The sequence below is a fragment of the Pseudophryne corroboree genome, chromosome 2 (assembly GCF_028390025.1).
Source record: "Pseudophryne corroboree isolate aPseCor3 chromosome 2, aPseCor3.hap2, whole genome shotgun sequence".
In the NCBI taxonomy this organism is placed as follows: domain Eukaryota; kingdom Metazoa; phylum Chordata; class Amphibia; order Anura; family Myobatrachidae; genus Pseudophryne; species Pseudophryne corroboree.
In genome coordinates this window covers 974,508,864-974,518,826 of record NC_086445.1, presented here as the reverse complement: position 1 = coordinate 974,518,826, position 9,963 = coordinate 974,508,864, and positions in this window count along the sequence as shown.

The following is a 9,963-nucleotide window of genomic DNA, read 5'->3' as shown; positions in this document are numbered from 1 at the left end:
CATACAACACAGTACAGGGAGGGAGCACACGCTACATACAGCACAGTACAGGGAGGGAGCACACACTACATACAACATAGTACAGGGAGGGGGAGCACACACTACATACAACACAGTACAGGGAGGGAGCACACACTACATACAGCACAGTACAGGGAGGGAGCACACACTACATACAGTACAGGGAGGGAGCACACACTACATACAGCACAGTACAGGGAGGGAGCACACACTACATACAGCACAGTATAGGGAGGGAGCACACACTACATACAGCACAGTACAGTACAGGGAGGGAGCACACACTACATACAGCACAGTACAGGGAGGGAGCACACACTACATAGAGCACAGTACAGGGAGGGGGAGCACACACACTACATACAGCACAGTACATGGAGGTGGAGCACACACACTACATACAACACAGTACAGGGAGGGAGCACACACTACATACAACACAGTACAGGGAGGGGGAGCACACACTACATACAACACAGTACAGGGAGGGGGAGCACACACCACATACAACACAGTACAGGGAGGGAGCACACACTACATACAGCACAGTACAGGGAGGGAGCACACACTACATACAGCACAGTACAGGGAGGGAGCACACACTACATACAGCACAGTACAGGGAGGGAGTACACACTACATACAGCACAGTACAGGGAGGGGGAGCACACACTACATACAGCACAGTACAGGGAGGGGGAGCACACACTACATACAGCACAGTACAGGGACGGAGCACACACTACATACAGCAAAGTACAGGGAGGGAGCACACACTACATACAGCACAGTACAGGGAGGGGGAGCACACACTACATACAGCACAGTACAGGGAGGGGGAGCACACACTACATACAGCACAGTACAGGGAGGGGGAGCACACACTACATACAGCACAGTACAGGGAGGGGGAGCACACACTACATACAGCACAGTACAGGGAGGGGGAGCACACACTACATACAGCACAGTACAGGAAGGGAGCACACACTACATACAACACAGTACAGGGACGGGGAGCACACACTACATACAGCACAGTACAGGGAGGGGGAGCACACACACTACATACAGCACAGTACAGGGACGGGGAGCACACACTACATACAGCACAGTACAGGGATGGAGCACACACTACATACAGCACAGTACAGGGAGGGGGAGCACACACTACATACAGCATAGTACAGGAAGAGAGCACACACAAGTAGTGAAACACAGACATGGGGGACCAGCGCAGCGGAATCTGTCCCAGTGGCCAATCCGTCAATGATTACATACATAGCCACCACATTATTATACAGTGTGAATAGCACCACATTACAAGCATAGTACTGCACTACACATATAGCACTGCATTATATGAATAGCACCTCATTACACAAATAGCACCATATTATATACGTAGCCAACGCATTACATAAATAGGCCCATCATCATGGACAGACATTGAGCAGCTATAGGGCTGAAGGACTTTGCATTAGAGATTGTCCCAGGGCTGGCTGTGAGTGCAGCCTGAATAGCTGGCATCCTGAGAACAAGGTACATCCTGCCCCCTTCCAGTCCCCAAACCATACACTGTGACAGGGGACGCCCTAACCCTTACACTAACATGATAATGCAAATAATGTAATTAAAAATAACCTCTCTGCTGGGTCTCCTTCAGTGCTCAGTTGCCACTCTGGCCAGTTCAGTGAGAGTGCGGGAGCTGGGGTGGCTGCGGATGTAGTGAACCCGCCTCCGACCATCACTATGCTGTTGCTCCTGGGCTGGGCTTATTGAAGAGACCTTTGGCCAGGGCCAGAGAGAGGATGCTGCTGGGTTGGTTAACTTTCTCCAGGTCCCCCATTGGTAGAAGAGCTTCATCACTTTTCATGGTTAGCGGATTGCATTCCAATTAACCGCAATTACTGGAAGCAGTGTAAGCCAGCCTAGTCCGAGTGTGAATCGGCCTGGCTGAGGGGGATATGGGACCGGCCCATCAGAATCTGTCATGGTGTCCTGGTGGGCCAATCTGCCCCTGACTCCACCCCCCAAGTGGAGTACTATTCAAGGGAGGAGGGGGAGCAGAATAGCAGTGGTGGTGGGTGAGTACACACCCCTGGCAATGAGCATGACACCCAGAGCATAAACCCCTGGCAACAAGCATGATACCCAGCGCATGAAACACCGGCAAGGATCCTGACACCAAGAGCATGATACTCCTGGCAATTAGCAGGACACTCAGAACATGAAACCTCTGTCAATGAGCATGCCACCCAGCACATGAAACCCCTGGCAATGAGCATCACACCCAGCACATGAAACCCCTGGCAATGAGCATGACACCCAGAACATGAAACCCCTGGCAACGAGCATGACACCCAGCACATGAAACCCCTTTCAATGAGCAGGTAATTTAAAAGTAATTTGAAGCTTTACTGTAGGGTATAATGGATCATGGGCATTGTGGTGTATGGTATAATATGGTGCAGGGAACATAATATGGTGCAAGGGGCATTAATGTGTGGGGCTTAATATGGTGGAATGTTTTTTTTACTGTGGTGGCCGTGGACTGTTGTTGCAGGGTCAAAAACTGTGGTGTAAGATAGTCTTTTTCCTGCGTGGCCACGCCTATTTTAACGAGCCCACGGGGGAAGCAGGAAGTGCTGTTGGGGCATTTTTGAATGTCTATTGGAGGGGGATGTATTTTGTTACTGCTCGCGCTGGGAACCTTATTAGCACCCATATGAAAGTGGAGCAGAGTTAATTGTACTTTATGTACTGAGCCTCACCTACCCTTTGTGTCAGAGAATGTTACAAAATGTCAGAACTCATCAACTGCAAAACAAGTTCTGTTCTTCTATGGATAAGGTATGATAATGATAAGAGAAAAAAAAAGTGGCAAACATTGGTGACCCTTGTGAGGTAAAGCTCTGCAATGGAAGCTGCTCCATCTGTACCCAGTGAGGAAATGCTGTCTTTGAAAAGGTCAAATAGTCTGCTGAATAATTAGACACAATGTTTAGCATTGTTCAAATATAATTAATATAAATAAAGAGGGTGCTAAATATAGTGGTGTATATTGTAAAAGCTTGAAAGGTTACACAGCTAATACCGATAACATTTAGTGAGAGGCATAATGCCAGAGCTGTTCCCAGAACACACACGCACTTGCTAACTCATAAGTACATTGTGTATAATTATAAATGTCATTAAATATCCCTCTAGCGTGGGAATAGTATGCAGTTAACAGGGTCAATCAAGTTAAGTGTACAGGTTAATATAGAATAAAATATCCTTCTTCCACTCCCAAAGTGCGCTCTCCACATCCCAACAAAACCCAGGGGACACTTACTGTATAAAAGCTTGAGCACAGTAAATCTTACGGAAATTAATCTGTCATAAGAATTTTTTTTAATGTTTTGTTTTGCATCAATTTTCACCTTTATGCAGTTAGGTTATTCCACTAGTTGGGTGCAAGCAATTGTTTTATTCAATAATTAACTGTAGGAGGTCATGGACTCACCATGCAAATGTATTTTACACGCATGAACCTAAACGTCTATCTCAATTATGTTCAGTTCTGATGAGTCCCTGAAGCACATTCAAAACTTGTAATTGCTAAAAATACTTCTTTATTATTTATCACATTTGTATTGAGGGTATTTGTGTGTGCTAGACAGTGACCACATTATAACACTGCAACTGTAACTGTATGGGTTGCAGGATTAATAACAATATTGTGCTGGTGGATGAGGTAGTCATATTTGTCTTGTGGAGTTATTATGATGGCAAAAATATTCCTCTGTTATAGAAATATAAAATATAAAGGTATTAGAGGGTACAGGGAGATCCATGAAATGTAAAGCACACAAGGGTGCCAAAACATTTTCTGATTGGGGGTGGGGTAAAATTAAATGTTATTTTGGGGCCCCTATATACAGGGTTGGACTGGCCCACGGGGAAACCCCCGGTGGGCCCCACTGCCTGTAGGCCCTCCTCTAGGGATCAGGTTCTAGACTTTACCCAGGTGCACTTGAATTGTGCATCATCCATATGTTACATTATACTTCACAAGAATATGGTTTATTATATATTTACCTGGGGGTACAGAGCATTTACTCTGTAATTGGCTGGCCACGCCCCCACTGGAGCCTGGACACACCCTTAAGCATGGGCCCCTACAGCAGCAATCCCCGGTGGGCCCTTAATGCCCCAGTCCGACACTTCCTATATATATTAATTAATCTATGCAAAGATGTAATAAAAATTACCTCCAGGACAGGTACTCTGATAAGAGCTCACAGGGTATAACGTAAACTGACTGCATCAGCAGTTATTAGACAGCGCGTGCACGAGTGGCTGTTATTGGGAAGGGATCCGGAGGATCCATTCATACAGTAGCTTCCATCCTGTGTGAGAATGTGCATGGAGGGTAATGAGACTTGCCACTTCCCTCTTACAGGGTACATTGGGGCGGGGGTGGGGTGTGTGTTGGGCAGTGCCACAATGGGGGTGGGGAGGTGGGGTTTCCAGGTGGGGAGAGAGAAGACACAAAGGGTGAGCTAAAGAGGAATAGGGGAGCCCAGCCCAGTGTAACTATCCACACACTGTAGAGGTGAGAGCTAGGAGCAGGGGATAACAGGGACGTGCAGTTAGGTAAATGGCTGAGGAGGCACTGACTAGTACCAGAGCCAGATTTACACACAATGGGGTATATTTACTAAAATTCTTATTTTTCCGAATGAGGTTAAAGTTCAATCACGAATGACATCGAAAGTGTAAAATTGCAACTTTTTGAATTTATTACGACTAATTTATTAAGCTGTCGTATTCTGCATTTTCGTATTTACCGATGTCGATGTCATTCGTATTTTTTGGCAGTGTTTTACGGGAGTGAATTGTAAAACACTGCAGACTTTAACACAATGAATCTCGGCCGGATCTGTGAGATCCGTGCTGGCCTTCATTGTGCACCTTTCGTAAAAAATAAAACATTGTTAAAATTTAAAAAAAATTGCGTGGGGTCCCCCCTCCTAAGCAAAACCAGCCTCGGGCTCATTGAGCCGGTCCTGGTTGAAAAAATATGGGGGAAAATTGACCGGGGTTCCCCCATATTTAATCAACCAGCACCGGGCTCTGCGCCTGGTCCTGGTTCCAAAAATATGGGGGACAAAAAGCGTAGGGGTCCCCCGTATTTCTGAAACCAGCACCGGGCTCCACTAGCCAGATACATAATGCCACAGCCGGGGGACACTTTTATATTGGTCCCTGCGGCCCTGGCATTACATACCCAACTAGTCACCCCTGGCCGGGGTACCCTGGAGGAGTGGGGGCCCCTTCAATCAAGGGGTCCCCCCCTCCAGCCACCCAAGGGCCAGGGGTGAAGCCCGAGGCTGTCCCCCCCATCCAAGGGCGGCGGATGGGGGGCTGATAGCCTTTTTGACAAAATTTGAATATTGTTATTAGTAGCAGTACTACAAGTCCCAGCAAGCCTCCCCCGCAAGCTGGTACTTGGAGAACCACAAGTACCAGCATGCGGTGGAAAACCGGGCCCGCTGGTACCTGTAGTACTACTACTAAAAAAATACCCCAATAAAAACAGAAGACACACACCTTGAAAGTAAAAGTTTAATTCATACATCCACACCTCCAAACATACATACTTACCTATGTTCACACGAGGGTCGGTCCTCTTCTCCATGTAGAATCCATGGGGTACCTGTTGGAAAAATTATACTCACATAATCCAGTGTAGATCGGTCCTCTTCTGTTCTATTTGTAATCCACGTATTTTGCAAAATAAAAAAACGGACACCCGACCACGCACTGAAAGGGGCCCCATGTTTTCACATGGGACCCCTTTCCCCGACTGCCAGGAACCCCCCCTGACTTCTGTCTAAGAGGGTTCCTTCAGCCAATCAGGGAGCGCCACGTCGTGGCACACAGCCAATCAGGAGGGTGCCACGATGTGGCGCTCCCTGATTGGATGAAGGAACCCTCTTAGACAGAAGTCAGGGGGGGTTCCTGGCAGTCGGGGAAAGGGGTCCCATGTGAAAACATGGGGCTCCTTTCAGTGCGTGGTCGGGTGTCCGTTTTTTTATTTTGCAAAGTACGTGGATTACAAATAGAACAGAAGAGGACTGATCTACACTGGATTATGTGAGTATAATTTTTCCAACAGGTACCCCATGGATTCTACATGGAGAAGAGGACCGACCCTCGTGTGAACATAGGTAAGTATGTATGTTTGGAGGTGTGGATGTATGAATTAAACTTTTACTTTCAAGGTGTGTGTCTTCTGTTTTTATTGGGGTATTTTTTTAGTAGTAGTACTACAGGTACCAGCGGGCCCGGTTTTCCTCCGCATGCTGGTACTTGTGGTTCTCCAAGTACCAGCTTGCGGGGGAGGCTTGCTGGGACTTGTAGTACTGCTACTAAAAACAATATTCAAATTTTGTCAAAAAGGCTATCAGCCCCCCATCCGCCGCCCCCTTGGATGGGGGGGACAGCCTCGGGCTTCACCCCTGGCCCTTAGGTGGATGGAGGGGGGGGGGGACCCCTTGATTGAAGGGGCCCCCACTCCTCCAGGGTACCCCGGCTAGGGGTGACTAGTTGGGTATGTAATGCCAGGGCCGCAGGGACCAATATAAAAGTGAAGTGTCCCCCGGCTGTGGCATTATGTATCTGGCTAGTGGAGCCCGGTGCTGGTTTCAGAAATACGGGGGACCCCTACGCTTTTTGTCCCCCGTATTTTTGGAACCAGGACCAGGCGCAGAGCCCGGTGCTGGTTGATTAAATATGGGGGAACCCCGGTCAATTTTCCCCCCATATTTTTTCAACCAGGACCGGCTCAATGAGCCTGGGGCTGGTTTTGCTTAGGAGGGGGGACCCTACGCATTTTTTTTTGCCAAATTTAGCACTTTCCCACCCCTTCCCACTGATAAACATGCACGGATCTCATGGATCCGTGCATGCCTATCAGAACACGGTAAAAAAAAGCAGGTCTGTTTTATTTTAGCACTTTTTGACGATTGGAATTTTTTCACGGCAGTGTTTGGCTATTGTCGGCAGTGTTTGTGAATTACACTTTTTAGTAAATGACCGAGTTCTACCAAATTACAGGCGTATTTGACCGATGGTGTATTAATTCGTATTTTTTTTCTTGGACTTCCAAAAAAATATGAATGCCCTCATCACTGCCGTGATTTGAGTTTAGTAAATTCCCGAGATGACACTTTGAAGAAAAAACACCATCTCGGTCAAAATCGGGACCTTAGTAAATATACCCCAATATATGAGCCAAAGGGCTCATGTGGGCATTATGCAAAGGTGCAGAGTTATAAACCAATTTCGTTAGTATCGATCAGAGCTGTGTGTAACAGATAGACGGCAGACTGAAGGGGGGGGGGGGGGGAGGTTGAGGGTGTAGGCACTGCCTTACCTGCCATAGACTTTTTACTCCAGAGTTTTGTCTATAAAAATGATTAAAATAATACAAAGAAGATACTTCTTATATACTCTTTGTATTTTTCATACACTTTATGCTGTCAAAATTCTGGCGCAAACGTTAGTATGACAGGAAAGACTCTGCCTCACCCCACCACACATCACTGTGGGACAGGAGGGACCAGGAGACAGGTGGAGAAGGGCTGTGGTGAGGGAGGAAGTGGAGCAGCCATAAAGGGAATGATCTCTATCCAGAGACTACACATACACTGCCCATGGTAACCTTATAGGGTGCCCTGTGAATGAGTACATTAAACGGCGCCTCTTAAATATTTGGGGAGTAGGGAGCAAGGTACCCCCTTACCCCTTCCATTCTGACACCTATGCACACAGTGGCAACATGACTGCTTTTATAAAGGACATAGCATTCTGACATATTTATAATAAAAATCCTGTTTATTTTATAATAAGGACTAAAATATATAATAAATTTAGAGAAAAAAAAATACATCATAAGTTGTTTGAATGTGATGATCATCATAGCCAGCTGTATGCCCCCATTGCTACAAGTTAAGCATTCCATCGCGGAGCACACGCATAGCGGGTCAGGCGTCATCTGCTCACCGAATATCTTCCACTCTGAAAAGTTCAAACTCATCTCCCTCCCCTATTCAGCTCCAAATACCTTCCCCTCCTTACCACTCCAGTCTTGTTCCCACACACATTACTTCCTGTTTACTCTGCTCTGTCTCCCTTATCACCTCCTCCTATGCCAGCATTTCTCCTGTGCTGCCCCCTAACTCTGAGATGCTATCTCACACTCTCTATTAGAGACTCACCAAGCCCCCCAGTTTTGACCCCTCAAATCTCATCTTTTCATAACAGCATGTTGCACCTCCAACTGTTGGAAACTATAAGTGTACAGATTGATGATGTGGCAGAGTTACTGTACACACCAGCGGATGCCCTCAGACAGCCAACAGTCCAATTGCTTTACCAGTTGAGCATATACAGTATGTGGTAAAAGATGTACAACCATACTCACTGTTATACACCGTCATTCTTGTGGAGTTTGAGTGTAGTGGCGGTGTCATACAACTCACCATTGTCCAGTGAGGGTAATCGGATGTTAGGTAGTGGTGCAGGCACTCTGAAATGCTTGAAGATTACAGATAATGGTAGGAGCTAATTGGACGATTTGTACAGATGGAGCCACGCTAATTGTGTCTCCATCTGCCACTAGGTGCGCCCGGCGAGGTGCACCGCCAGTAACGAATGGGACGCGCTTGTGTCGTAGACGTGCATGTGGCCCATTCAAAGTGAGTGGGGGCCTATCTGTGCACTCAGTGGTGTGCCTAGGCACGCCGTGCGCCCCCGCCTGCGATGCAGGCTCCATCTGTATCTCCCACTGTGTCGCTCTAATAGGCCCTACACACTGGCCGATTTTCTGAAAGATATGAACGATCTCGTTCATAAATGAACAAGAACTCGTTCATATCTTTCAGTGTGGAGACTCCAGCGATGAACGATGCGCGGCCCCGCGCTCGTTCATCGCTGGTCTCCCGTCGGCTGTGCATGCAGGCCAATATGGACGATCTCGTCCATATTTGCCTGCACTTCAATGCAGCCGCGTGACGGGGGGGAGTGAAGAAACTTCACTCCCCCCGTCACTGCCCCCCCGTTGCCGGGTCGCTCGTCGGCCGTTTCAGCCGTCGGGCACCTCGGCGGCGCATCGTCTAATGAGTAGGGCCCTTAACACTGTGAGCAAGATGGGGCTGTGCATGTGCAAAAAAACAGTGAATGGAGCAGCTTCTTCCCACAGATCTTCACATTAGTCCTATGGAAATGTGCATTGGCCCTCATTCCGAGTTGTTCGGTCGGTATTTTTCATCGCATCGCAATGAAAATCCGCTTAGTACGCATGCGCAATATTCGCACTGCGACTGCGCCAAGTAATTTAACAATGAAGATAGTATTTTTACTCACGGCTTTTTCATCGCTCCGGCGATCGTAATGTGATTGACAGGAAATGGGTGTTACTGGGCGGAAACACGGCGTTTTATGGGCGTGTGGCTGAAAACGCTACCGTTTCCGGAAAAAACGCAGGAGTGGCCGGAGAAACGGGGGAGTGGTTGGGCGAACGCTGGGTGTGTTTGTGACGTCAAACCAGGAACGACAAGCACTGAACTGATCGCACAGGCAGAGTAAGTGTGGAGCTACTCTAAAACTGCTAAGTAGTTTGTGATCGCAATATTGCGAATACATCGGTCGCAATTTTAAGATGCTAAGATACACTCCCAGTAGGCGGCGGCTTAGCGTGTGTAACTCTGCTAAATTCGCCTTGCGACCGATTAACTCGGAATGAGGGCCATTATGTACTAAATCTGGCATCTTTGGTACCAGAAAAAAAAGGGAAGGTTTTTGATCCTGCACCGACCTGGATTCAAAATACGTATAAATATGGATGCCACAAAGTGGACAATGGTGCTAAATAGTAGCAATAATATCTGT